This window comes from Channa argus, chromosome 9 (assembly GCF_033026475.1).
Source record: "Channa argus isolate prfri chromosome 9, Channa argus male v1.0, whole genome shotgun sequence".
Lineage (NCBI taxonomy): Eukaryota > Metazoa > Chordata > Actinopteri > Anabantiformes > Channidae > Channa > Channa argus.
Genome location: NC_090205.1, coordinates 974,411 through 1,001,611, shown reverse-complemented (window position 1 = coordinate 1,001,611; position 27,201 = coordinate 974,411). Strand labels below are relative to the sequence as shown.

The following is a 27,201-nucleotide window of genomic DNA, read 5'->3' as shown; positions in this document are numbered from 1 at the left end:
ATGAAATAACTGGTCTGTCACTAAAAGATTGTGTTTCTGTGAATGTTTCAGAATGCTGCTTAATACTCTGACCTACCCCCACTGTCTCCTATGGTTGGGAAGCCTGCAGTCCTGAAGAATGAACAGCAGGTCCTTGAGGAAATGCCTGTGCCCAAAATTCCTCTGTGCCTCCTCCTTCTTGTTGGTTTGTCATTCATCTTGTGAGACAGACATGAGACTTGTCCATAGCCATCACAGATGTAACAGCAGTGGTTTACTCAATCCCCAAATTTGTGATGTCCCTGAAGCCAGTGATTCTTCTGTAATCACATGATATGCTGGTTGAATTCTGGTTTTTGAAATAATGCTCTGCTTAAGTTATATTTAGGTCCTGAACATGTTTCTGCAGAAAATGTATTTCTGAGGCACATGTGGAACGAATCTGGCCTGTACTAATTCCTATAACAGTACTGATACTTCAACTTGATTAAATATTTAAGGAATAACTTCTACTTGTAGTTGATGACCAAAGTATTGAGCTTCTGAAAATCTGCCAACTCTGACACTTTCCAAACCTGCACCAAAACCTTCCTGTTCTGTTCTCTGGTCTGAGGCATTTTAAAACAATGGTTACACTGACACCTGGACGCCACAGGAAAAAACTGCATCCTTGCAAACTCATTATTAGTCAGAATTCTAAATGGTAAATGGTAAATAGTCGCTTATATAGCGCTTTTTTTAAAACAACACTCATAGTCCTTAGTCATATATACGGTCGGCAACAGAGAGTCAATAGGAAAGGTTACTCGAAAAACCAGAGCAGCATTCAGTCAGGTCAAAAAAACGTAGCTTGGTCCGAACCGTAATGATGATGATGATGATGATGATGATGTTGATGTTCATGATGATGATGATGATGATGATGATGATGATGATGATGATGATGATGATGATAATAATAATAATAATAATAATAATAATAATAATAATAATAATAATAATAATAATAATAATAATAATTTCAACAGAGGCTGGAAAGTTGCGCTGTGAATGCAGACAACTTGGCAGCTTGGTGAGGGAACTGAGGAGATATATAAGCACAGAAGAAGGTGAAATGAATTACCGGTGATTGGTTAAGCAGGAAAATGTGACAAGAACAGGAACAGGAAGTGGCTGCAAAATAAAAGTGAAGGGGGAAGTTAAGTAGTGATCCTGACATGATCACATTACACCATCCAGTTTTTCTAACTATGGCATTTTGAGACTTTCTTATGGTTGCGTTTAAGTGCTCACAGCAGCAGTTGGATAAAGACTGAGGGCTGCATTAGCCTGTTAGAGACAAGTTGTGAATTTGTGTTAAAGCAATTAGTAACAGCTTCATTTTTCTCTAACAAAACCTGGTTTAGCTGATTTATTCAAAAAAGATGTTGCATTGGAACAAAATTATTTACTTATTACATTCCGTCCAAACTGCAATTTAGCTGCATAGAAACGAAAATATTAGGAGACAGGGTTGTTCTTTTAGGCAGGTGGTTTTCATGTTTTAATGTGTTTTTTATCAGTGATTATCTTTTATCTGCACTAGTCTTTTTCAATTGTCCATACAGAACAGATATCGGAACATATGCACATGGAAAACATGAAATTTAGCTTTGTGCTTGTTTTCCAGATTATACAAACTAAATGAAGAAACAGATTGTACACACATACAAACCACTGTTTAGCTTTTAAAGTAGTTCTGTTCTTGAATCTGTACATGGATGAGGCCACAGGAACAAACTGCATGTTATCAAACAAATTATTCTTATAATCATCATTAGTAGTAATAGTGGTCACAATTCATTCTCCTGCTCCTTTTCATGTCCTGCCAACTCTCTTTTGAATTCCTCTTTCTGTTGGGAGTATTATTGACCAACATTAAACCACCCAGTCCGTTACCATCTGCTTGTCACTTCATTTTATTTCTTCAATATAGTTCACATGTAAGAGTCTGTTGGATTTTAGGAAGAGAGACAGAATAAACAATGTAGCACATTCATCATAGTTGTAATTTTTAAAGTTTAGTTCTTATTTAGTTCTGTGTAACAGAAGTTACTGTGAAAACAAACACAGAGGAAAAAACTGTTTGTAACCAGAAGCTGAATGAGAAACAGGAGAGACTCAGACTGGAAATACACAGGTTAGATATCTGCAGCAGGGACTGTGTATGACTGGTTACTGATAATAAGCACCGTCACTGCAAATAATGAAGCATCACTTCAATCAGGAGAAAATCCAACAGATTATCTGACAGTAACAACTTTAAGAGCTGCACATTTTCACTGTTTGGATTTGGGAATTCACTCACTGAAGAACATGAACAAATGAATTTCTTTGTCCATAGAGCAGATCACATTTCAGTCACTGCACAGTCTCTGTTTACAGCATGTTGGTCTCACGGGAGCCAGGCTGCAGTATCTGAAGAGAGAAAATGAGTCTGATAGCTTTTCTAAACCAGGGGTAGAACAAGGCGTAGATCACAGGGTTCAGACAGGGGTTAATGCACACAAGAAACATGCCAATGGACAAAGGTAAAGTATTAGCATTGCTAATTTGTGAAAGACAGAAACAATAAGATGGGCAAAAACACATTAAGAACACAAGTATAACAACACCCAGAGTCCTGGCTGCTTTCAGCTCAGATTTCTTAGTCATTACAGTCCCTGAATGCTGGAGTGTGGCGGCTGCAACATGAGAGCGCATGGCACGAGCCTGAGACACAGCCGTCACAAACACTCTCAGATACAGAATTATGATCACAGTGATTGGAACGATAAATGACAACACAACATCTACATATCCTTCAATAAAGCCAATGCCCAATACACATTGTCCATAGCAGGAAGTGAACCTACCAGGTTTTTCAAGATTAAACCGATAAAATAACCCATTGTACACAACAGAAAAAATCCAACACACACAAACCCACTTTTTAACTCCTGTCACAGTGACTCTGGTGGAATAATGCAGAGGGTCACAAATAGCCACATAGCGGTCAACTGATATTAAAACCATTTCTCCTGCTGAGGCAGAGAGAGAGATTGAATATACATAGCCATGTAGAGAACACATGATGTCACCAAGTAACCAACAGCCTGTGTGTCGGTGAGCTTCTAATGTTGAATCAAGCCCAATGATGAAATCTGACACAGCCAGCGAGAGGAGGAGGAGGTTGGTGGGTGTGTGCAGCTGCCTGCAGGGAGACAAAGACATGTAATGTGATATCAGACATTAATGTAAAGTGATATGTCTTACATGTGGCATATCTGGACATTTAACATTCAACAAAATTGTCAGCAAAGCAGAAAATACGTCTGGTGTCAAGATGTGAAGTTATGTACACACTAACTCTAAGTAACATTTTCTTGTAAATCAGACTGTTCACACTTATAAAAAGAATCAATTGTAAGTTTTGATGAGTTTATCTCTGCCTGAAGTGGGAGACTGAGATGATGACGAGCAGGTTGAGAATCACAGTGAATACAGAGATGAAGAACAGCAATTTCATGAGGACAAAATCAGACTGACTGATCTCTGGTTTCCTGCAGGAGGCATTGAGGAGTTGTGGAAAGCAGAGCTCTGCTCTGCTCTGATCCTCCATCCTCAGAGGGAGGAGGAGGAGAAGCTGCAGCCCTGACAGTTTCTGGATAAAACTCTGTCAGACAATTGATTTATCAGTTTTGGTCAAAACCTTCATCCCTCCCCTTCTCTCTCTCACTCTCTCTCTGTCAGAGTGTGTGTTGTGAGACTAGTTTTTTCCTTCGTTTGCTATGTTTTAGATTGTTGCTACATTGTGCAAAGTGTTCTGTTATTTTTGCTATAGTAGCTATTTTGTTATTTTTATTTGTTATATTTTGTTGTTTATTGTAGGTTTTTGGTTGGATGAGCAATAAGGCAGCACAAATCTAAGTCAAGGAGAAAACATCAAAGCCTATAGTGTTATCCGAAGTGTTTCCATTTCATGAGATGCAAGTGCAAGAATAGATAGGATTTCTTTTCTATTTGTTTTTTTTATTTAATACGAGTAGGTTGTGTGGCTTGTGTCAATGAAAATGGTATGTTCAAAAACCTATATATCTTCTGGTTTGCTCATTTGGTGGCCACTTCAATAAAAGTTAGTATTATTCCTAGTGAGGCTACAAAACGTGAGTTGGCATGATTTGAAGCCGGTGGATTCAACACTCTTGGTTTGGAACGCAAAAATAACAAACCGGAGTCTGTTCAGGCCCTCAAGACTGTACACACTGTCCTTGGAGGTCATTAAATCAGAATATAAGGATTTGCATAATTCACTCATGAGCTGCAACATAAACACCACTTGGTGGCTTAAAAATAAAAATATGTAATTATTAAAAAAATATTGTGAATGAATAAATGCTGATGTATCATTAAGATGCAAGATTCAAACAACTTTATTGATCCCATAGGTAAACTGTGTTGCCTCGGTACAGCTGCTCTCCATGTGAAAAGTAGGAAAGAAAGAATACATAAAACAACCACAGAGTTATCAGAAAACTTCTGAAGGTGGCAGGACTCTGAGTCAGAGGTATACAGGATGAAGAGAAAGGAAAATCTGACTGTCCCTTGGGGAGCACCTGTGCTGCCGGTCATAGTGTCAGACAAGCAGTTCTGGAGACAGACATACTGGGGTCAGTCAGTGAGTAGTCGAAAATCCAAGCAACCATGGGGGTGTTAGCGAGCATGTGATTTAATTTGGCTGTCCAGCTGCAGGCTCAGGTTGAAGATGTGCTGAAGGACGCCACATAGCTGTGGGGCACAGGCTTTCAGTAGCCTGGGGTTGACTCCATCAAGACCTGAAGCCTTTGTGGGGTGAAGCCTGCATAGCTCTCTGCTCACCTGCTCTGCTGAGATGGTCATAGCTGCAGAGACAGGCATGCTGACCGACTTGTGCAGGGACGAGATGTTGGCACCTGTGATGAAGCTCCTTGGGGGTGGATATGAGGCACACCAAATCTACTGAAAAAGGTGTTAAAGTCATTAGCTCTATCCACACTCTCCTCTGTCCTTTGGCTGCTGGTCTTATATCTAGTGATGCTTTTCATGCCAAACTGCTCTGGTGTCCTTCTGTTGAAAGTCTCTGTTCAAGCTTCCTCCGCTAAGCCTCCTGCCTCTCTTTGATCTTTAACAACAGCCGTTTCTGGACGTCCCTCACTGCTTCCCTGTCACCTGACCTTAATGCTGCCTTCTACTGATTAAGAATTATTTGAATGTAGATGGTATACAGATGTAAAAACAGAAGTTGATCTAGTCTGTTACTGCAGCCCTTCAGTCTATCAATGTCCTCACCGTGTGTCTCACAGAGTGTTTTAACAATCTGTGGCCTCAAATTATCCCTGCAGGGCAATTGTGCCCCCCTTTTCACTGTTGGTGGTGGGGGGCTGCATTTGAACCAGGGGCTTGTACACAGGTAGGAGGTGGATTGGCTTGTGGTCAGACCTGCCCAGGGGTGGAAGGGCAGAAGAGCTGTAGGGCTCTTTAACATTTGAGAACATAAGGTCCAGTGTCTTCCCCCCCTGGTGGGACAATCCACATACTGTGTAAAGGTGGGGAGGGACTTGGAGATGATTGATAGTTGCATGATTAAAGTCACTTGAGATCATAAAGACGGTGTCAGGATGTTGGGTCTGGAGTCTGGCTGTGACAGAGTGTGACGTCACACGCACCGTCTGAGGAGGCAGAGGGAGGAATATAGACAAAGATCAATATGGAATGTGAGAACTCTCTGAGCATATAGTAAGGACAGAGGCCCACCACCAACAGTTCAATGTCCAGGCAACAGATTCTTTCTTTCACAGTAACATGACCAGTATGACACCACCTGTTGTTGATGTACATGGCCAGGCCCCCTCCTTTCCTCTTTCCTCTTTCCTCCAATCCTCCCGCACTGTGCTGAAGCCGTACTGATGCATGAGTCGGACATACTGTCCTGCAGCCATGTTTCTGTGAAACACATTAGTCTACTCTCGAGAGAGAGATTTTCCTTCCTCACCAGCTCAGTCAACTTGTCCACCTTGTTCTCCAGAGACCTCACATTGCTCCTAATCAGAGATGGGAGATGCGACTTGAATCTTCTCTCCCTTTTTTATTTTCCACCCCTCTGCTTTTTCAGCAGCTCTGCAACCTCTTGCTGTCTTCCTCCTTATTTCATCTGGGATGTTTAAAGTCCAAACAAAGTTTTAATTCATGCGGCCGGTCTATTGCAGCCCGATCAGCTTTTCCCGGCTTTAAACAAATGAGCGGCTCCAGCTCCTTACAGCTGTTGCGCGCTGGTCACAGCTGGAAGCAGAAAAAGTTCAGCGATGATGAAAACAACGATAAAAACTCCTCCAACAGCATAGTCAATGAAGATAAGCTTTCCACAACAAACTGGATTCTTTATTATACAGTTATACTACACTATAAATATGAAAAAGGAAGAATAAATTAAAAGAAAAGGAGAGCAACTGCAAGAGGCTGTGGCTCGGCGCGCGCCTGCGCATTAAATGCTAACCTATTGTCAGCACATAACACGGTTAAAAACTGCTTAAATGTTTTGTTAAGTGTACCCCATTGTTTTGATAATTACAAATTATTGAATGAGTTAATTAATGCTATTATTTTGTGTCATACACCTAATGATGCAGAGATTGACACTGGTTTCATAACCTCCAGAGGAATAGAGAAAAAATAAATTCCAAGACATAGAAGTACACTTTATGCTATCATATATAACATATATCTCAAAAATACAATGCTTCCATATGCTGATGGTAAGGATTTCACAAAAACTGAGCTTTGAACATTAAAACCTGCCAAATGCGAGTGGATTTCAGCAGTGGCGTGTAACACACAGCCACTTTGGCAAGTTGAATCTTACAAATATTGGGATTGTTGTCTTAAAAACCGTCTGAAGTTATTACAATCTAACACCAAAATGCAAGAACTCCTATAAACACAGCCTGCAGGCAGTGTTGGAAGTGAAGCCTTTTCTCTTGCACTTCTGCACTAATGAGCAACAAAAGAAGATGTCGCTTTGGAGAACATCTAGATGTGAACTCGAGGAGATATGTTGTGGCACGTAAAAGGTGTGTTAAAACCCAAACATAGGCCACTATCAATAATTACATTACCAATGTATCAGTGTTACCAGACGTCTGTTGGAGTGGCATACTGCTCGAGATAAAATATTTGCTAAATTACACAGTATGTTCTCAGTTTAGGTCAGTATCTGTGGCCATTTTTCTTGATAATGTTTGAATAAAAAAGTCAAATAACCTACAGGGAAAGTTATTTCTAAATCCATAATGCAAACCACTTTGAAACATTTTGCACATGCATAGTTATAATCCATAGATAAAATATTTTTAGTAGCTCTGTTATCTGGCATCTTAATAAACCTATTCCATATTGCGAACATGACAACCTTTTGCCTTATTCACATGGCTCCTATCCTATGATACCATAATTTGTGAGCCATTTTATGGCTCTAGGAAAAAGTAATCCTGTTTTGCACTTTGTAACATTCAATTTAACCAGAGCAGCCCCCGATCCCTGCAGCATAATTTCAGAATCCTACAGTGAGATGATCATGAAAGGTAAAATTTGTAAGTACTTACAAATGAATGAGTATGACAATAATAATAATAATAATAATAATAATAATAATAATAATAATAATAATAATAACTGATCCAATATGAAAAGCAAAGTCGCTGTTGTGAGGGAAATTTCAAAATTTAGGTAACACTGTTTCACTGTTTTCACACTTCTCACAGACCCACTATCAAACCTGCTTACACCACTGCCTCCACACCGTTTGCTCCCCAGCAAGACATCATGTCTCTGGCCACACAAAGAAGTATGTTAGGTCGATATCAACTATAAAACTACCTACACCTGAAGATCCCCACACCTGAATCAGAAAAGGAATTACACCAAGAAGAACACCGACTAGACAAGGAAACAACCGCCGTGGAAAACGACCAGTAACGTACAGACTGTCAAATTTGTCCCCTGATTTGTTCACCCCGGTGAGGGGGGAGAAGTACCGATTGGGCTCAGCCCGCACTTCAAGCTCCTACAAACGTCAAGAAGGGTGAATACAGGAAGGTGACAAAGGCGACATCTGGTGCCCAACGATGGAGAAATCTGGCCATGATGACACCAGCCCCTGGGGCTGGTTTGACGTCATATTTGGAAATTGGAAGGCTTTCATCCTGTCACTTTTTGCAGGTGTTGTTATAGAAATTACTTCCCTAACCCTGTGAGGATGTTGCCTTATTCTGTGTGCACGTGGACTAATAATGCGTGCAATAGACCATTCCATCTCACAACAAATGACTATACAAAGTATGCCTTTACTTAGAGACAGTGCTCCCGTTGAGTCCTTTCACATCCCCAACTGGGAACCTCCATATAATGAAACTGATAGCATTGAGTTAAATTGATTTGGCCACAATCTAGGAACATAATGATGGAATGTTTTGAAAAATCTTTGTGACTTAACATTTCTGATGAACTGTCCCTACTGTTGCTCAGCCTTAATAAATCCCGATCATGTAATTATCATAAAATGATAAAAGGGGGGATGTGTGAGGGAAATTTCAAAATCTAGGTAACACTGTTTCACTGTTTTCACACTTCTCACAGACCCACTATCAAACCTGCTTACACCAGTGCTTCCTCACCGTTTGCTCCCCAGCAAGACATCATGTCTCTGGCCACACAAAGAAGTGTGTTAGGTAGATATCAACTATAAAACTACCTACACCTGAACATTTGCTTCCCAGAAGGGAGCCCACGGGAACCAGCACAAATCATCAATCTCAAGGACTTAAAAGACAATGAAGACAAAAGGACAAAGTAACATGAACTTGTTAATTAAGACTCCTGACCACATTGTATGAAGGTTGATTTGCATTGACTCATCCCTTTGTTCTTTGTGTGAACCCAGCTGTTGAGTTGTATGTATAAAAGGCTGAACAACCTACACATCTGGGTCAATCAGATTGGCCCACTCATGAGTGTAGTTCTGTTCTGCTCTGCATGTTTCTCTATTTTGCTAATTAAATTCACTGTTAACATTCCCTTGTAAGTTGCCTTTTTGCCTCCTAACTTGACTTACAGTTTTTGCCACGACTGCTGTTACATTTTCCCTTTTTTAAATGCATAATTTGAGTTTTATCTTTATTATTCTTCAGTCACCAGCTGTGCATAATGTCAAGTTTTCTGGGGTTTCTGCTTTAACAACTGCTTCAAATCTTGAAAAAGGCACAAGCCAACCACAGGAGATGCAGGAATAACTCCGTCTCTTCCACTTTTGCCTTGTTTATTGATGCTTTCTTCGATAAAATGGGCTAAGAAACATGTTCTGAGCCCTGACAGCAGGATCAAATCACAATAGTAACAGGATAGAAGTGGTCAAAACAGGTTGATAACATTACAAAGCAGTTAAACAATACATTATAGCCTCCAACACTATGGGCCCTTTAATCCCACACTAGAGTGACTGGTTTAACAGAGGATTTAAAGAAATACAGCATCATGTGCACTCCCTACAAATCACTCCACATGCCCTTCACTAATTAGCATACCATGCTGACTACACAATAAAATAACAAATACTAATAACCCCTTATCTTTCAGTTTCGTGTTGTATTTAAACCGTTTTAGGTTAACTTAACTTTTTTCCAAGTTTAACTTTACAAACAATATTTAATGACTCTAAAGGAGATCTGTTCAGTTTGGAAATAAATGGCAGGTGAGTGTTGAATTAGTGTTGAAAACCAATACATTTATTTAGACCTGTATAGTATATTGTTTTGATTTTTCTTTGCATTTTCTGCCTTTAGCTGAAGAGGATATAGCCAGATGTACTGCACCAAGTGCACACGACACAAAATTGTGTGGATTCTGTTCAGTTTTGGTGCATAAACTTGTGCAAAGACAGTGAGTGCATTTTAATTTAAAATGACTTTCTTTAACAGGTCATCACAGCTGTGTTAATGAACCATATGTAAAAATGCAGGTACTAATGCAGATCTTTTTCACAGTTTAAACAAAATTGACAGTAAACCAACAGGCCACAAAATGCAGCAGACTCAATGAAGGTATTTGCACATAGTTTTCGCAATGCCAAATTTCAATACAGAAAACTGATCTAAATTAATTTATAAAATCAATGTGTGTTGTACCCTATTATAGAGCCAGATGGAGGGTGCACTTTGATGGAAGCAAAGGAAATGGAAATGGAAATCAATTTCCATAATCTATACAGAGACCCGGCATTCACTTTCCTGGGGCTCAGTGACTCAGGAAAGAATGTCTTCAAACACATCTTCAAAATCTGTGTCTGCAGAGACTTATAAATGAAATGTGTATTGAACAGTATGTTCAGACAAACACTAAAACTGTATGTGTAGGAACCCAGTGTAAACCTATAATGTTGAAGTTGATGTGACTGTTCAGAGTCATGCTGCTGCTGGCTTTGATACTTGTGAGGACAGTGGTAATGATGAAGCATGTGGTAATACTGTAAATAATTTGCATGCTATAAATGAGCCAACTGAAAACTGTAAAACCTTGAACATGGACAACCATATGGCACCGGATTTAATGCAGTGCAATTGTGACAGTAAGTTTTTTCAAGAATATAACTTTTTTTCAGGTTACAGACTCTTTTACCAGCACATATAGAAAACGTCCATGTTTTGTTTTCACTAAATGCATATGTTGACACTGAGTGTGTGGTTTTTAGATGAAGGGCATGCTTGAAATGTGTGATTAATATATATAATACTTTTTATATCTATTTCATATCAATTTTTTTCCTGAGGGTGTATCTAAATTTCAATGACAATAAAGTATCTATCTATGTTTTTATAGTCCTTAGCATAAGGACCTGAGTGTCCACTACTAGCTGAAAATTATAATTATTATATTGCTGTATATAAATATATTCTCCACTGTGTTTGTCTGCAGTGCCCCTGCCAGCTGTGACTCCTGCCCCTCTTCAAATCCTTCATTGTCTTTGTCCTGCATGGGTTTTTCCTTATTAGAAGACATCGTGTGTATTTTGTCATCACCACCATATGCCTTATTGCAGTCCAGTCTCCTTTTCTTTGATCGATATGTTGTAATTGCCTAAATTGTCATCACTCTGTTTATTTTGAAGCCGCCTGTATCAACCGTGTTTAGCAGTACTTCCTCTTTTATATGGACACCTCCTTCAAGGCACACGTTTCCTCTGCTCTATTTAATTTTAATGTATTTTGTTAAATAAGAAATGTAAAGTTATGTTTAACAGTTATAAAATTAAGTTACTTATGTGTACCATTGCGCATACGTACTATTGAGTAATGTTTTTTTTCCACTATATTTTTGCTGTGGTCAGGTAATATGTCGACTTCTGAAGTACACAGAGTGGGGAATATGAGTAATGCAAACTTAATTGTTGGACAGTGCAGAAGTGCACGATGCTTTTGGGATCCACACCAGGGGAGAGTCTTTATCACACACTGAGCAATGTCCTAAGGAGAAGGGAGGTGTAAGGTTAAAGGATGTTGTTAGGCCTCTACCTTTCTCTCCACTAATGTCTCCTGTTGGTTTATCGCCGCAATACATCAATTATTTAGATTAAAAAAACATCTCCCACTCAGATAACTTAATTAGCCAGACTGATGGGAGCTGAAATTGGAGAATCCATTAGAACTAGCATTTGGCAAAATGTTGGCCAACCATCTGTTGGAATCCCGGACCAAGCTCAGCATGTGCCCCATTCTAAACAATGTGGCACTACTATCATTGATGCTTCTAAACTGAACCTAGAAGTTAATGCTCCCCCCCTATTTCAGGGGTGATAGCACAGATAAGATTTCAGAGTGGGAGGAGCTAATGCATAGGGACGTTTTTAGGCAAGCTTTCAAGTTGCCAACTATTGAAGAATCTATTAACAGGTTTATCGCCAAAGCTTGGGATATCATCAAAGTCTGATGTCACTGATGTTAATATTGTTTTTACTGTGCTTACGTGCCATTTTAGTGTGGCTGTGCAGCCAGATTTACCTCTAGCTGATTTCTTTGCAGTGCAGCCCTTTGCTGGAGAGAGCCCCTTAGATTACAATATCAGACTTAACAAAGCTGCTGAGATGGCTGAACAGTGCCAGGCCAGCAGAAAAGAAAGCCTGCCACTGATTTAAGTCAACAGGCAGTTATCAGACAGAGAATTAGCTCCAATTTTCAAAACAAAATCACAGTGAGAATGGTCTTCTAGGAAGGTGCAGGAACACCTTGAAAGCCACAGGAAGGAGCAAACGTTTTGTGGTAGCCAAGTATTAGTGTAAAAACCAACTACAGCTTGATCATGTAAGGAAAATTAGTTGTGTTAGTGGTTTATGATAGCTGTGCTAGGTGAACGTAACATGCATGACGTGATAACCACACCAGACCACCCTCACTCTACTGATGATAAAACCTCAATGGACAGACTGTTGAGTTTACTGCAGTAAACTTTGTCTTGTAATGCTCAGATGATTCGTAGTCAACTCCTAAACAAGATACACAGACAAACACGTGGTTGCAAAGTTTGCGACAGTCTCGACCACAGAATTAATGCACATTGCAGATAGGATAAATTGTGTTTTAAAAACTACTCACTTGGTGAAAGTAACACACCATGCAATCTGTGACCTTCCACACAGTCACACTCGAGATGTTCATGATCAGGGAAACTAGGTAATTCCTATTTGGTGATTTGGTGGAGGATACTGTGGAGCTATGCGGTTCTTCCTTCATTGAAGATGATATTAAAACAGTGTTGTTGGTGACTCTGCTACACCAGACAAAACAGTGACTTTTCAGAACACATAACCAGGGAATAGTGATGGTTTGTTTTTCACTACACTGTTGTTGGGGGGGAAGATCAAGTTTCAGCAGATTTTAGATAGCAAATCCATGGCCACTTCTTTATGTGCCAATTTAGTACTATGGCTGTGGAAGGCGGGAGTTGTTGTGATCTGGTAACCTCCTACAGATATTGTTCTCATGGGGTGTGATAGGAAACAGACTGAACTATTAGACATCTGTGAAATGAAGATCAGATTGTTTGATTCATTTTGGTCTCGGTCTAGATCACGATGGGCAGGTGGACGAGTTGGTTGTGGGCACTAATTTGCTTAAGCCAATCATCAGGAAATTCAAGTCTAATGACACCTATTTGCGAATATTGAGCAAAACCGTATCAACGCAGCAGCAAGAAGCCAGTGAGTTCATGCGGTTTTTGGCTACTCTGGGGGAAGTAAAGTGGAAAGGGAATGAGATTCTTGACAAGGTGGGAATATTAAGGTTGAAGAAAGCAGTGACCTTGGAGCCCTTGAATAAACATCTTAAAAGGTCGGCTCCCACCAGAAACTAAACTATCTGCATCAGCTATCAGCTGATGTCTCCCTGAGGACTGATTTAGGTGGATTTTGTTGATGGCACAGAGGAAACAAACAAACATAATGTGGGTAGTGTCAGTGCTAGCAATCATTGCAGTTTGTCAGCATAGAGCTTTGTGAGTTGTGGTGCAGGATGTGACAGAGCTAGACTCAGTGAGTTAGGGCTCCAGAAGTTATCAGTGGACAAGTGTGAGGTTTCTCCTGTCTGGAATAAGAAGTTAACTAACTTGATTGTGAAGTATGAAAAGGTGTTTTCCAGACATCAAGTGTCACCACATCTGCTTACTCTTGACTGTACACCAGAGTGTGAGCAAGCATTCAAAGCACAGAAGCATGCTTTGGTTGACCAGATTTTGTTAGAATGCCCTGATTTCACCAAACTGTTGATGCATCCACCATGGGATAACGGGGAAAGTTGTCATGATCTGGCCCACTTCGAGAGTGGTTAGTCTACATGAAATGATATCCTTGATAGACATGGCTGCAGGTCAATTTTCTATCTAAATCCTACTCGATGTATCTGCAGCCTTTGACACTGAACCATCATATGCTCCTGTCCACACTCACCTACTTGGGCATCTCTGGAACTTATCTTGATGAGCCTGTCCATATTACCTCTCGGCTTGGATGAGAGAAAGATAGCTTCAACTCAACATTCTCCAGAATGTCTGGCTCCTCTCACATACATTTCTCTGTAGAGAAAAGGTGAATCTGTACCCTGCCTATTGTAATACATTGCTAAACCGAACTGTATTTGTCTGTGGTTTAACTTTTGCCATCACAAAAATAAAAAAAGTAACTAAAACAAAGGAAGTAGAAAGCAATCTTCAATTATAACAGAACTGTAAGTCAACAGGGGGCAACATAGAATGATAAGAGAGAACATGAGGATGTGATGCAACAGGAGACAGAGAGAAGGGAAGGGATGAAGGTTACAGATACAGATAAATTAGTTGTCTGACAGAGTTTTAGTCAGAAGCTGTCAGGGCTGCAGTTTCTCCTCCTCCTCTCTCTGAGGATGGAGGACCAGAACAGAGCAGAGCTCTGCTTTCCACAACTCCTCAATGCCTCCTGCAGGAAACCAAAACTTTTAGAGTCTGAAGTTGTCCTCATATATTTGCTGTACTTCATCTCTGTGTGCACTGTGATTCTCAACCTGCTCGTCATCATCTCAGTCTCCCACTTCAGGCAGAGATAAACTCAGCAAAACTTACAATTGATTCATTTTACAAGTGTGAACAGTCTGATTTACAAGAAAATCTTACTTAGAGTTAGTGTGTAAATAACTTCACATCTTGACAGCAGATGTATTTTCTGCTTTGCTGATAATGTTTTTGAATGTTAAATGTCCAGATGTGCCACATGTAAAACATATCACTTTACATTAATGTCTGATATTACATTACATGTCTTTGTCTCCCTGCAGGCAGCTGCACACACCCACCAACCTCCTCCTCCTCTCTCTGGCTGTGTCAGATTTCATTATTGGGCTTGATTCAATGTTAGAAGCTCACCGACACACAGCCTGTTGGTTACTTGGTGACATCATGTGTTCTCTACATGGCTATGTATATTCAATCTCTCTCTCTGCCTCAGCAGGAGAAATGGTTTTAATATCAGTTGACCGTTATGTGGCTATTTGTCACCCTCTGCATTATTCCAGCAGAGTCACTGTGACAAGAGTTAAAAAGTGGGTTTGTGTGTGTTGGATTTTTTCTGTTGTGTACAATGGGTTATTTTATCGGTTTAATCTGGAAAAACCTGGTAGGTTCAGTTCCTGCTATGGACAATGTGTAATGGGCATTGGCTTTATTGAAGGATATGTAGATGTTGTGTTGTCATTTATCTTTCCAATCACTGCAATGATAATTCTGTATCTGAGAGTGTTTGTGACGGCTGTGTCTCAGGCTCGTGCCATGCGCTCTCATGTTGCAGCCGCCACACTCCAGCATTCAGGGACTGTAATGACTAAGAAATCTGAGCTGAAAGCAGCCAGGACTCTGGGTGTTGTTATACTTGTGTTCTTAATGTGTTTTTGCCCATCTTATTGTTTCTGTCTTTCACAAATTAGCAATGCTAATACTTTACCTTTGTCCATTGGCATGTTTCTTGTGTGCATTAACCCCTGTCTGAACCCTGTGATCTACGCCTTGTTCTACCCCTGGTTTAGAAAAGCTATCAGACTCATTTTCTCTCTTCAGATACTGCAGCCTGGCTCCCGTGAGACCAACATGCTGTAAACAGAGACTGTGCAGTGACTGAAATGTGATCTGCTCTATGAACAAAGAAATTCATTTGTTCATGTTCTTCAGTGAGTTAATTCACAAATTCAAACAGCGAAAATGTGCAGTTCTTAAAGTTGTTACTGTCAGATAATCTGTTGGATTTTCTCCTAATTGAAGTGATGCTTCATTATTTAGTTACTGTGTAAATAACTTTACACAGACGTATTTTCTGCTTTGCTGACAATGTTTTTGAATGTTAAATGTCCAGATGTGCCACATATAAGACATATCACCTTACATTAATGTCTGATATTACATTACATGTTGTTGCACCCTGCAGGCAGCTGCAAATTATTTTTTTTACTCCAGATGAAATACTAAGTACATGCTCCTAAGTTCAATAGTAGCATTGCAGCAGTAAGACAGTAATATCTCTGAGTTACTGATAAAAAAAGTATATAAACGCTATTGAATTACATAAATATTGGGGAAAATGGCTGACAAGCAGGGGTGTGGCCTGTTCCCCTATTACTAAATGACTAAACATGCAGATAAAGAGGCTATAGATACTGAGTATCTCATTCCCATTTATTAGATCTTCACTGGAATTCTTAGCATAAGGTCAAAAGAATTGTCTATGCAAGTGCGAAAGATAGTAAACACACATCAACCCACCAGAGAGTTGGTAAAAACATTAAGACTGGCCAATACAAAAATCTGAACCATTGAAGACATCTAAAGAGAATGCCCACAGAATTCAATCTATGAAGAAGAGACATTGGACAATATCTAGACAAGCAGAGAAGACTCTTGGGAAGGAATGTGTTATTGTCAAAGTCTAAAGTGAAGAGACTGTTGTGAAAAAATTACAAAGGCTTTACAAGGTGCAAAACACTGGTAAAACTTAGAAACACAAAGGCCAGATTAGATTTTGCCAGAAAAAAAAAAAGAAAAAAAAGAACAAATCCTGTCCAGTTCTGGAATAACCCTCTTTCATTCATGAAACCAAGATTAATTTGTAGCAGAATGATGAGAAGAAGAAAGTATGGAGAAGCTTAGCATCATACATATACATAGTGGAGACACTGTTATGCCATTTCCATGTATGGCTGCCATGGGAATCCAGTCACTGGTGTTTATTGATAACCTAACTGCTGATAAACGTAGCAGGATGATACATGTACAGTATGATGGTGGACGAACACTCTACCTTCCTGCGCCACAGTCACCCAGTCATTTAGGCAGTCATTGACCCCAAAAGAGTTTTATCCAAGTATTATAGGCATGCCTTATCTTTGCAGTTATGTTTGTTTGTTCCATTATTTACGAGCCACCACAAATGGGGGTATATATGAAAATTGCTGTAATTCCTGAGTGGATAATGCCACACCTTGGTCAAATTTCTTGAATGGAAGCTTTCCTGACTTTGTACACAACCACACTGAATTTACCCTGAAACACTCAAAATGAATCCTTCCAATATTTCAATATTTACGAACCTAACTATTGATAAATAGATCACTAAATAGATTTTAGATTTTTTTTAGATTTTGTTAGTTAGTAAGTGTAAGGTTCTCCTATGGACAATAAAAAGATGGGGCATGTATTGCCATTGTCAAAATTGGAAATGGTGGAAAGGGGGCCTAGATTTGACACTCCTTGAATGGTGAATTTTGGATCCGTTATATATTTCTGGGTGCTGACTGCAGCAAATGAAATTTTCCTCATTTCAGAGCCTTGTCACTATTGAGGCCACCTTACACATGTGGACTGGAGCACATGCTGTTGAGCTATTGTCGGAAGAAAATCTTACTCAAAGACTGCAGATTCACTGGCGTCTCCTGTAAAGATTTTACTTGCAGCAAGGAATAAATACATGTACTTCCAGGGTACAGTATTGACTGTCAAGACTCTTACTTAATAGATTTCAGAGTACAAGCCACTCAGATGGCAGTAGGTCATGAAAACGACAAAATTACTTCAGACTTGTGGTTACTTAAAAAGAAAAGCAGTTAAAAAGGTAAGGGGCACTTCCTGTTATACATATCCTGATATGTATAGATATGAACTTTAAGCCATACAGTTTTGTGCAACAGTTTAACATAGCATTTTATTAACAGCTATCTGGTGGTTCTTTGCCTTCTTTAACCATCTTTGGAAACACAACTCCAAAGCCAGGGCCAAAGCCAGTGTTCAGCTACTGGTCCTAAAAACCTTCCCAATGTTTTGTTGCTTTTTGTCACTCTTTTCTTGCCTCTCTCTATTTCCCACTCACCCCACCTGGTAAAGGCAGATGGATGGGCACCCTAAAACTGGTTCTGCTGGAGGTTTCTTCCCTTAAAGGCCTTTACTATGTCTGCTTCCTCTGACATTGTCACTTGCTTTTTCTGCAATCATCGGCTCCTCCTCAAAGTTCTCCTTCCACCTTTTTAAGACACTCTTGTATCACATCCCGCTAAGCTCGGGTCCACTGGAACAACAAGCGCTTTTCCACTTCTTTAATTCAATTCAATTCAACTTTATTTATATAGCGCCAATTCATAACAAAGTCATCTCAGGGCACTTTACAGAATAAAGTCAAGATTATAAAGATATATAAAGAGAACCCAACAATTCCCCCTGGAGCAAGCCATAGGCAACAGTTGAGAGGAAAAACTCCCTTTACCGGAAGAAACCTCCAGCAGAACCAGGCTCAGGGTGGACGGCCATCTGCCTCGACCGATTGGGGTGAGTGGAAAGGGGAGAGAGAAAAGAACAGAGCAACAAAAAGCAACAACAAAACATCGGGCAGATTGGTAGGACCAGTAGCTTCACGCTGGAAGACACACAGCTTCAAAGCCGGGGGACACCTGCAGAAAGGGACAGAGAGAGGGGGACAGAGGAGGACAAAGACAACTACGGGAGAGAACACACAGAGTTAATGACATACAGTGGTGACAATTGGGGGATGAGAGGAGAGGAGAGATGGTCAAGAGGAGGAAAAGGAGCTCAGTGCATTGGGGGGTGGGTCCCCCAGCAGTCTAAGCCTATGGCAGCATAACTATAACTAACTATATGCTTTATTAAAAAGGAAGGTTTTAAGCCTAGACTTAAAAGTAGAGAGGGTGTCTGTTTCCCGAATCTGAACTGGGAGCTGATTCCCCAAGAGAGGAGCTTGATACCTAAAGGCTCTACCTCCCATTCTACTTTTGGGAACCACAAGTAGGCCTGCATTCTGAGAGCGAAGTGGTCTACTGGGATGATATGGTGCTATGAGGTCTTCTAAATATGATGGAGCCTGACCATTCAGAGCTTTATATGTAAGAAGCAGGGTTTTAAATTCTATTCTACATTTAATGGGAAGCCAATGGAGAGAAGCTAGTGAAGGTGATATATGATCTCTCTTGCTAGTTCCAGTCAGCACTCTTGCTGCAGCATTTTGGATTAATTGCAGGCTCTTTAGGGAGTTACTGGGGCATCCTGAAAGTAGGGAATTACAGTAGTCCAACCTAGAGGTAACAAATGCATGGACCAGTTTTTCTGCATCACTTTGAGACAGGATGCTCCTAATTTTGGCAATGTTCCGTAGGTGGAAGAAGGCTGTTCTAGAGATTTGTTTTATATGTGAGTTAAAGGACAGATCCTGATCAAAAATAACTCCAAGGTTCCTTGCAGTAGTACTGGAGGCCAGACTTATGCCATCTAGTGTAACAATATGGTTGGACATCATATCTCTGAGATTTTTGGGCCCAAATACTATGACTTCAGTTTTGTCTGAGTTTAAAAGTAAAAAATTGTGGGACATCCAGGCCTTTATGTCTTGTAGGCATGCTTGAAGCTTTATTAACTGATTATTTTCATCTGGTTCCATAGATAAATATAGCTGGGTATCATCAGCATAACAGTGGAAATTTATGGAGTGTTTTCTAATAATGTTGCCTAAAGGAGACATATATAAAGTAAAAAGTATTGGTCCTAACACAGAGCCTTGTGGAACTCCATAGCTAACCTTTGTGTGCATGGAGGATTCATCATTAACATGAACAAATTGAAATCTATCAGAGAGATAAGATTTAAACCAACCTAGTGCAGTTCCTGTAATTCCAATTTCATGTTCCAGTCTCTGTAATAAAATGTTATGATCAATGGTATCAAATGCAGCACTAAGATCTAACAGAACAAGTATAGAGATGAGTCCAGTATCTGAGGCCATGAGAAGATCGTTGGTGACTTTTACCAGTGCTGTTTCTGTACTATGATAAACTCTAAATCCTGACTGAAAGTCTTCATATAAATTATTCCTATGAAGGTGATCACATAATTGTTTTGCGACAGGTTGCTGGTTTAGATGAGGTAATAATTGAAGTTAGCTCAGAGAGATCTATGGGTAAAAAGCAGTCTAACAGGGAGTGGGGCCTTATCCATGACTCTAGCACTGCTGTACATGAAGATCTATCTGTAATTTTTGGGGGGAGGATCTGGTGAATTCGTTCTCTAATAGCTACAATTTTATTCATAAAGAAGGCGATGAAGTCATTGCTGCTCAAAGTTAAGGGAATAGTAGTCTCAACAGAACTATGGCTCTTAGTCAGCCTGGCTACAGTGCTGAACAGAAACCGGGGGTTGTTCTTGTTTTCTTCTATTAATGATGAATAATATGCTGTTCTGGCATCACGGAGCTTTTTTGTACATTTTTAAACTATTTTTCCAGGCTAAATGAGATTCTTCTAACTTTCTGGAACGCCACTTCCTTTCTAACTTTCGTGTTTCCTGTTTTAAGTTGCGTGTTTGTGAACTATACCATGGAGATCGCCTCTGCTGGTTTACTGCCTTCTTTTTTAGAGGGGCAACACTATCGAGTATTGTACGTAGTGAGGCTGCAGAATTGTCAACAAGATAATCTACTTGTGCAGGAGTAACATTAAGGAGACTACTTTCCATTGTATTAACATATGGTGAAGCAAATGATGAAGAAATAATTTCTTTAAATTTGTTGACAGCTTTTTCACTTAAGCATCTGCTATAGTGGAATTTTTCCCTAACTGCTATATAGTCCGTTATTGTAAATTCAAATGTTATTAAAAAATGGTCAGACAGAAGAGAGTTGTGAGGAAATATGGTTAAATTATCCGCTTCAATTCCATACGTAAGGACAAGGTCTAACGTGTGACTAAGACAGTGAGTGGGTTTATTTACATTTTGGGAAAAACCAATTGAATCTAATAATGAATTAAACGCAGTGCTCAGGCAGTTACTGTCAGCATCTACATGAATGTTAAAGTCACCCACTATAATGACTTTATCTGTACTAAGCACTAAATCAGATAGAAAATCAGAAAATTCAATCAAAAACTCTGAATAAGGGACTGGAGGACGGTACACGATAACAAATAATAGTGGTTTTTGAGTTTTCCAGTTTGGGTGTGAAAGGCTAAGAGTAAGGCTCTCAAATGAGTTATAACTATGTTTAGGTCTAGGGTTTATTGATAAGCTACAATGGAAGATTGCTGCAACTCCTCCACCTCGGCCTGTGCTTCTAGGAACATGATAATTAATATGACTTGGGGGAGTTGACTCATTTAAACTGACATATTCTTCCTGCTGCAACCAAGTTTCAGTGAGACAAAATAAATCGAATTGATGATCACTTATTAAGTCATTTACTAACAGAGATTTAGAAGAGAGAGATCTGATATTTAATAATCCACATTTAATAGTTTTGGGGTTTTGTTCTGTAAGAGGAGTAGTCTTAACTTTTATTAGGTTATTGTGATTAACTCCTCTTGTTGTCATAGTTACTTTATGTAATTTAGGTCGGGGAACAGACACAGTCTCTATAGGTATGTTGGAGTTTTGGGGGGATGACGGTTGTAAGGACACTGCAGGGAGGCGTGTAGGACTGGATCTCTGCATCCTAGGCTCAACTCTGGATTGTCATACTTTTGGTTGTTTAATAAAACCAGCCATATTTCTGGATAAGAAAGCTGCATCATCTAAAGTAGGATGGATGCCATCTCTCCTAATCAGCCTAGGTTTTCCCCAAAAACGTTTCCAATTGTCTATGTAACCCACATCGTTTGCTGGACACCACCTAGACAGCCAGCGGTTGAATGACGATATGCGGGTGCACATGTCGTCACTGGTCAGATTTGGCAGGGGGCCAGAGAAAATTACGGAGTCCGACATTGTTTTGGCAAAGTTACACACCGATTCAACGTTCATTTTAGTGACCTCCGATTTGCGTAATCGGGCGTCATTAACTCCCACGTGAATAATAATATTACTGTATTTACGTTTATCCTTAGCCAGGAGTTTCAAATATGATTCAACGTCGCCCGCTCTGGCCCCAGGAAGACATTTGACTACGGCCGCTGGAGTCTCTAACTTCACGTTTCTGACTATGGAGCTGCCAATTACCAGAGTTGGTTTCTCAGCGGGTGTGTCGCTGAGTGGGGAAAATCGATTAGAAACGTGAACCGACTGGTGGTGAACCTCGGGCGTCTGTTTAGCATTAGATCTCTTACGAACCGTCACCCAGCCGGACTGGCTTCCCGGCTGCTCGGGAACTGCCGGGGGACAGCTAGCAGGGGCTACGCTAGGTCGGCCCGCACCAGCTACTGGGGCCTGACTAGCTGAGTTGTTTTCCATGGTGCGGAGCCGTGCTTCCAATTCTGTGAGCCTCGCCTCCAAAGCTGCAAAAACCTTACACTTATTACATAAACCATTATCACTAAAGGAGGCAGAGGAAAAACTGAACATAAGACACACCGAGCAAGTGAGAGAAGGAGAAACAGAGGGAGACAGAGAAGCCATTGCTAATGGATAACTGCTAAGCTAACGAAGCTAATATAAGTGAAATGTGGAATTTGTAAACTTTAGCTGGTTATGTTTTGCAAAAGCAGGTGCTTGTGTAATAGAAGCGTATGTTACGACTAAGTATTAATTCTTGTGCGAAGAAATCACTTATTTAAGTAAAAATAACAGCTACAATTAATCAGTAAACAGTCCTTCGGTAGAAACCCAAGAGTGTGCAGAAACAGGAAGTGACGCAATACGCTTACCGCACGAGCAGCCGATCCCGAGTCTTCTTTAGACTTCAAGTCTTCTCATACACCTCATCATACACTTTTTACTTAACCTTTGCCACCTTGCCAAGCCACCACCCTTGATGTAATTTCAGTTTGCACCTCATGCATAGAACGCAGTCCATCTGTGTGCATTTTTCCTACACTCTTTCAGGTCACCCTGTGTTCCTTCATCTACATAAAATATTATGCACCAACACAATTTCCATTCCTTTTGCAATGTCCACCACCAATTGCACACATTTCTCTTCTTGACACAGTACCTAACCATCACCTCCTTATCAACTCTGTTCTCTTCAGAAACATTTCCATTGAGGTCTGCTCCAATCACTACTTGTTCTTCTTTGGGTTACCCTCCCATTTTTTATTTAATGGTTGATATCGAGATGAAAACTAAATGCTGGAAAAATAATTTCTGTTCAAAATCTCACGGTGTAAGAATGGCCCACAGAGACTGGCCTATAACACACCAATGCAAGATATGCTATAGACACGGTATGTTTAAACACCTTTTCCATACCTGCTAGTACAAGAGTGTGTAATGTCTGTTTGAATTGATTGAGTGTGTTTATCAAATGGCCAGAATCATGACTAAACAGTCTATTGAATTGTGTCAGAGACTTCCCTAAAATAGTATTCAAAACTGTCAGAGTTTTACTGTGATTTGCAACATGTACACTTTTTATTTCTTGTTCTTTCGGCTTATCCTGCGAGTTTAGGGTCACCACAGCAGATCATTTTCCACATGTTGATTTAGCAGTTTTTTACACCGGATGCCCTTTCCTACACTTCGACATATAGCCGGGACCAGGGATCGAACCACTGACCCTGTGGTCCATGGACCACTGCCTTACCAACTGACCCATCATACTATGCGTTCTTAGTATTAAATCTATTTACAATACTAAGAACTGTCTCAACACCACCATCATTCTCCTCACATGGATCAGATCCTAAATCTTCAGCATTCTGGACAGTCACATCAATCCCCACAGGTTTACACACACCCCTATACAAACAGCACTTTCATCGTCACCAACTCTCTGAACACACACATCTATATCTGATTCATCTACATACATTTGCATGCCTATGTGAATACTGAAATGTCTCTTTATCAGAAGTGTTAATAACTCACCATCTGATTCAGTACATACTCATTGAGAGACTCGGGACTTAAATTCTGAAGTTGGTGTGATTGAAGATATCTATTGCTGGGCTCTGGAGTGTACCAGATCGGTGTAAAAGTCTAGGAAGTTGATTGTGTTCAAATCATTATTCTGCCAGTTGCTGAGAGGGGAATGTCACTATCTCCACCAAAGCAAGTTCTCCATCCAGCTCTAATCAGGATACAAGACAAAAGCTATTTACAATGCTTTGTACAATAGTTACAGTAAAAGTGATACACACAGACAGATAACTATCCAAAGGAGGTCAGATAACACTAGCAATTCAGTCTGTAAAAGTGGGAGGGTCAAGCACCTCATGGAAAATCTGAAAGCAGCCAATTAGAGTACAGCCTGAGGTCCCCTGATTGTCAAAGTTTAAAAAGCCACATGTTCATTTGCCTGACACCCCTCATAGTTTGAGTAATTGTGATAATTATTGTGCAGTATAAGTTTAAATGTATGGTTAAGTCTCTCTGCCCCATATTTATACACATGGGTGAGTTTCTGTAAAGTGATCGGTCACACACCGCCATGTGTGGCAGTCATGTGTGGAATGATATGAACAGTGTGTTGGTCTCTACAAAATATAACAGCCTTAAAGGGCGACTTCACCAATTTTCAACTTGCTTTCTATGGATTTAGTTTAGGATGTAAATGTACATTAATGCTGTTAAAATTCCCTTTGACTTCCCTGTTTTAAACTAGTTCATTCCTCTGGATCAACTGTAGGATTCTTTTTTTAATCAGACTCCATAGTGTGAGCAGATCTGAACTGAAGGTTCCTTATGTCATGTCATTTGGAGGTGTTTTTCAGATAGAAGTAGAGAGATATTTTAATGTTGGAAAATCTAAATTTAATGGCATTTATGTACATGTACTACTCAAACTATAACCAAAAGAAGGAAGTTCAATATCAGTGAAGGCGTCCTCCAGGCTTTTAAAAGTGAGTCCTCAAGAAAGAAGGGTGAAGGAAGCTGTAGTTTGATTACAGAGAAGACAAAGCAAATAAAAGTCATAGATGAAATTACCTATGGCTACTGGCAATGTTTGTCATTTGAACCTGTAGATGCAGCATTTACATTTACATTTATATTTAGTCATTTAGCAGACGCTTTTATCCAAAGCGACTTACAAGTGAGGTACAAGGCAAGCAAAAATCTAAGTCAAGGAGAAAACATCAAAGCAAAGTCCTATCAGAAAAGTGTTCACAGTTCACGAGATGCAAGTGTGAGAAAGAGCAGAAAGGATTCTTTTTTTTATTTTTATTTTTTAAAGAGATTTAAGTGCATAGGAAAATACAGAAGAGTTCTGTTTTCAGCAGTTTTTTTGAATATTGGGAGTGAGTTAGCTGAGCGTGCAGAGTTTGGAAGCTCTTTCCACCATCGTGGAATCATTGCGCTAAAAAGTTTTGCTTGGTGTCTTCTGTGCAGTGCTGGGACCACCAGATGTCGTTCATTGGCAGACCGCAGGGGGCGGGAAGGCTTGTAAACTTGAATGAGTGAGTTGAGGTAAACTGGAGCTGTCGAGTTAACCACCTTGTAAGCAAGAGTCAGAGCTTTGAACCTGATGCTATCAGCTACAGGAAGCCAGTGTAGAGATCTAAAGAGTGGAGTGACATGGGTCCTTTTTGGCTGACTAAAAATGAGGCGAGCTGCTGTGTTTTGGATCATCGTCATCACTTTCATCACTGGTTTTTAAATGCATTACTGCAAAACTCCACTGTAAATTGAATCCTTCTGACTGATATACTGTGAAGGTAATTTACTGTATATAGAATTAAAATACTTAGTAAATACTTTAGTTTACTTTAGTTTAAATAGTACATTAGCTATAATATCACTTTGACTGTTTTCATTAGCAGATTTGATTAGCAGATTTCTGGATCACTTCATAGTCACAATTATATCTTAACCTTTAGTCTGTTTGGCTCTGTTAGTGTACAGCAGTGAAATTCTGACTGGCTACACAACTAAATCTCCTGTCTATAGTTCTACTACTACAGTTCAACAGCAGCACAAAAAACAGCCTCCACAACTGAATCAACTCCTCTGAGTGTGAACACAAACTGAACCTTATCACCTTCATGAAGCAGGATTTATTGCAGAACTGTTGGATTAGACTGACTTAGTTTGAGCCCAATAAACTTACAACTGATTGGGAATGTATTCATCCATATCTACAACAGCAAAGTCCCTACATAGACAAATTAAAATTTCACTAAATTTAAACTGGGTGAAGTTTAAGAAGAATGAACATGAAATCAGTCTCTATCGCTGATCCCTGTCTTTCTGTGTTGGCTGCTGATGGGGACTCTCTGCAGTTACAGCTGCTACAGGGTCCTGCTTCGTTTACGAGTGTGACTGTTTCAGTGTCCACCAGAACCTGTGTCACGTGGGCTGAACAATTAGTGTGTTAGCACGGCGCATACAGCTTTACATAACCTACAGCTTTAGCAGACAGGGATACTTGGCTGAGCTCTGTCCTCACTCTGCACAAGTAGATTTTCTTATTTGCTAATCTCAGTGGGGTCTTGAAGAATTAATATTCCATGATGTAAGAACAGAAATATTTATATTTTTGTGTGCTAGGTAACTTTCAGCTACTAAATTAGGTCATTGCTTTATTGTCCAGAAATTGTCCCAGGTACCAAATCTTTGTGTATTGTTAATTTCTAGCCGAACTTGCAATGCATTAATGCACGTTTCGTAAATCCGTCTATGAGTCCCCCCACCCCTATTTTACACCACTGCTAAAAATACTCTGTTAGAAGGGAAAGTCCTGATTTGTTCTGAAACATAGAAAAGTACATCTCAGCACTAATATGTATATAATAAATACAGAAAATTACTATGATATTATACTGTTTAATATTAGCAATAGCTCAAGTTACACACTGCAGCTTTAACATAGCCTGAACATGACAGATTTCTGTAGAAACCTTATTTATGAGGCATGTGGAACAAACCTCGACTAAAACTTCATGTTATCAACAGGATGTGGTTTGACAGTGTTACCCTGGCACTCCATTACAGAAGTCCAGTCCAGTCCACACATTAAAGCCTGCCTGAGGTTGAACAGAACAGGTTTCTGCTCTAGGCTGAGGCAAAGGAATTCATCCAGCTATTCACTACCTTCATCCCAATGTTCTCCTGCTGCCTCTTCACTAGCCAGAAAATACAGACACTAATAAAGTCACACTAGTTAACTGTAGCTTCCTTGTTATAGTAACAGTTGTTATAGTTGCTGTAATATATTTAAGCTGCAAGTATACCTTTACTGCTTAGGAGATA

At 39.9% G+C, this 27,201-nt stretch overlaps 1 long non-coding RNA gene across 1 annotated transcript; it reads left to right on the top strand.

Moving 5' to 3' along the window:
* The first annotated feature begins 4,356 nt into the window (after nt 1-4,356).
* On the top strand, nt 4,357-11,245 carry LOC137133609 (uncharacterized). Its single transcript, XR_010915263.1, has 3 exons — nt 4,357-9,966; nt 10,071-10,127; nt 10,222-11,245. It is a non-coding gene; the product is annotated as an uncharacterized lncRNA (long non-coding RNA).
* The last annotated feature ends 15,956 nt before the right edge of the window (nt 11,246-27,201 follow it).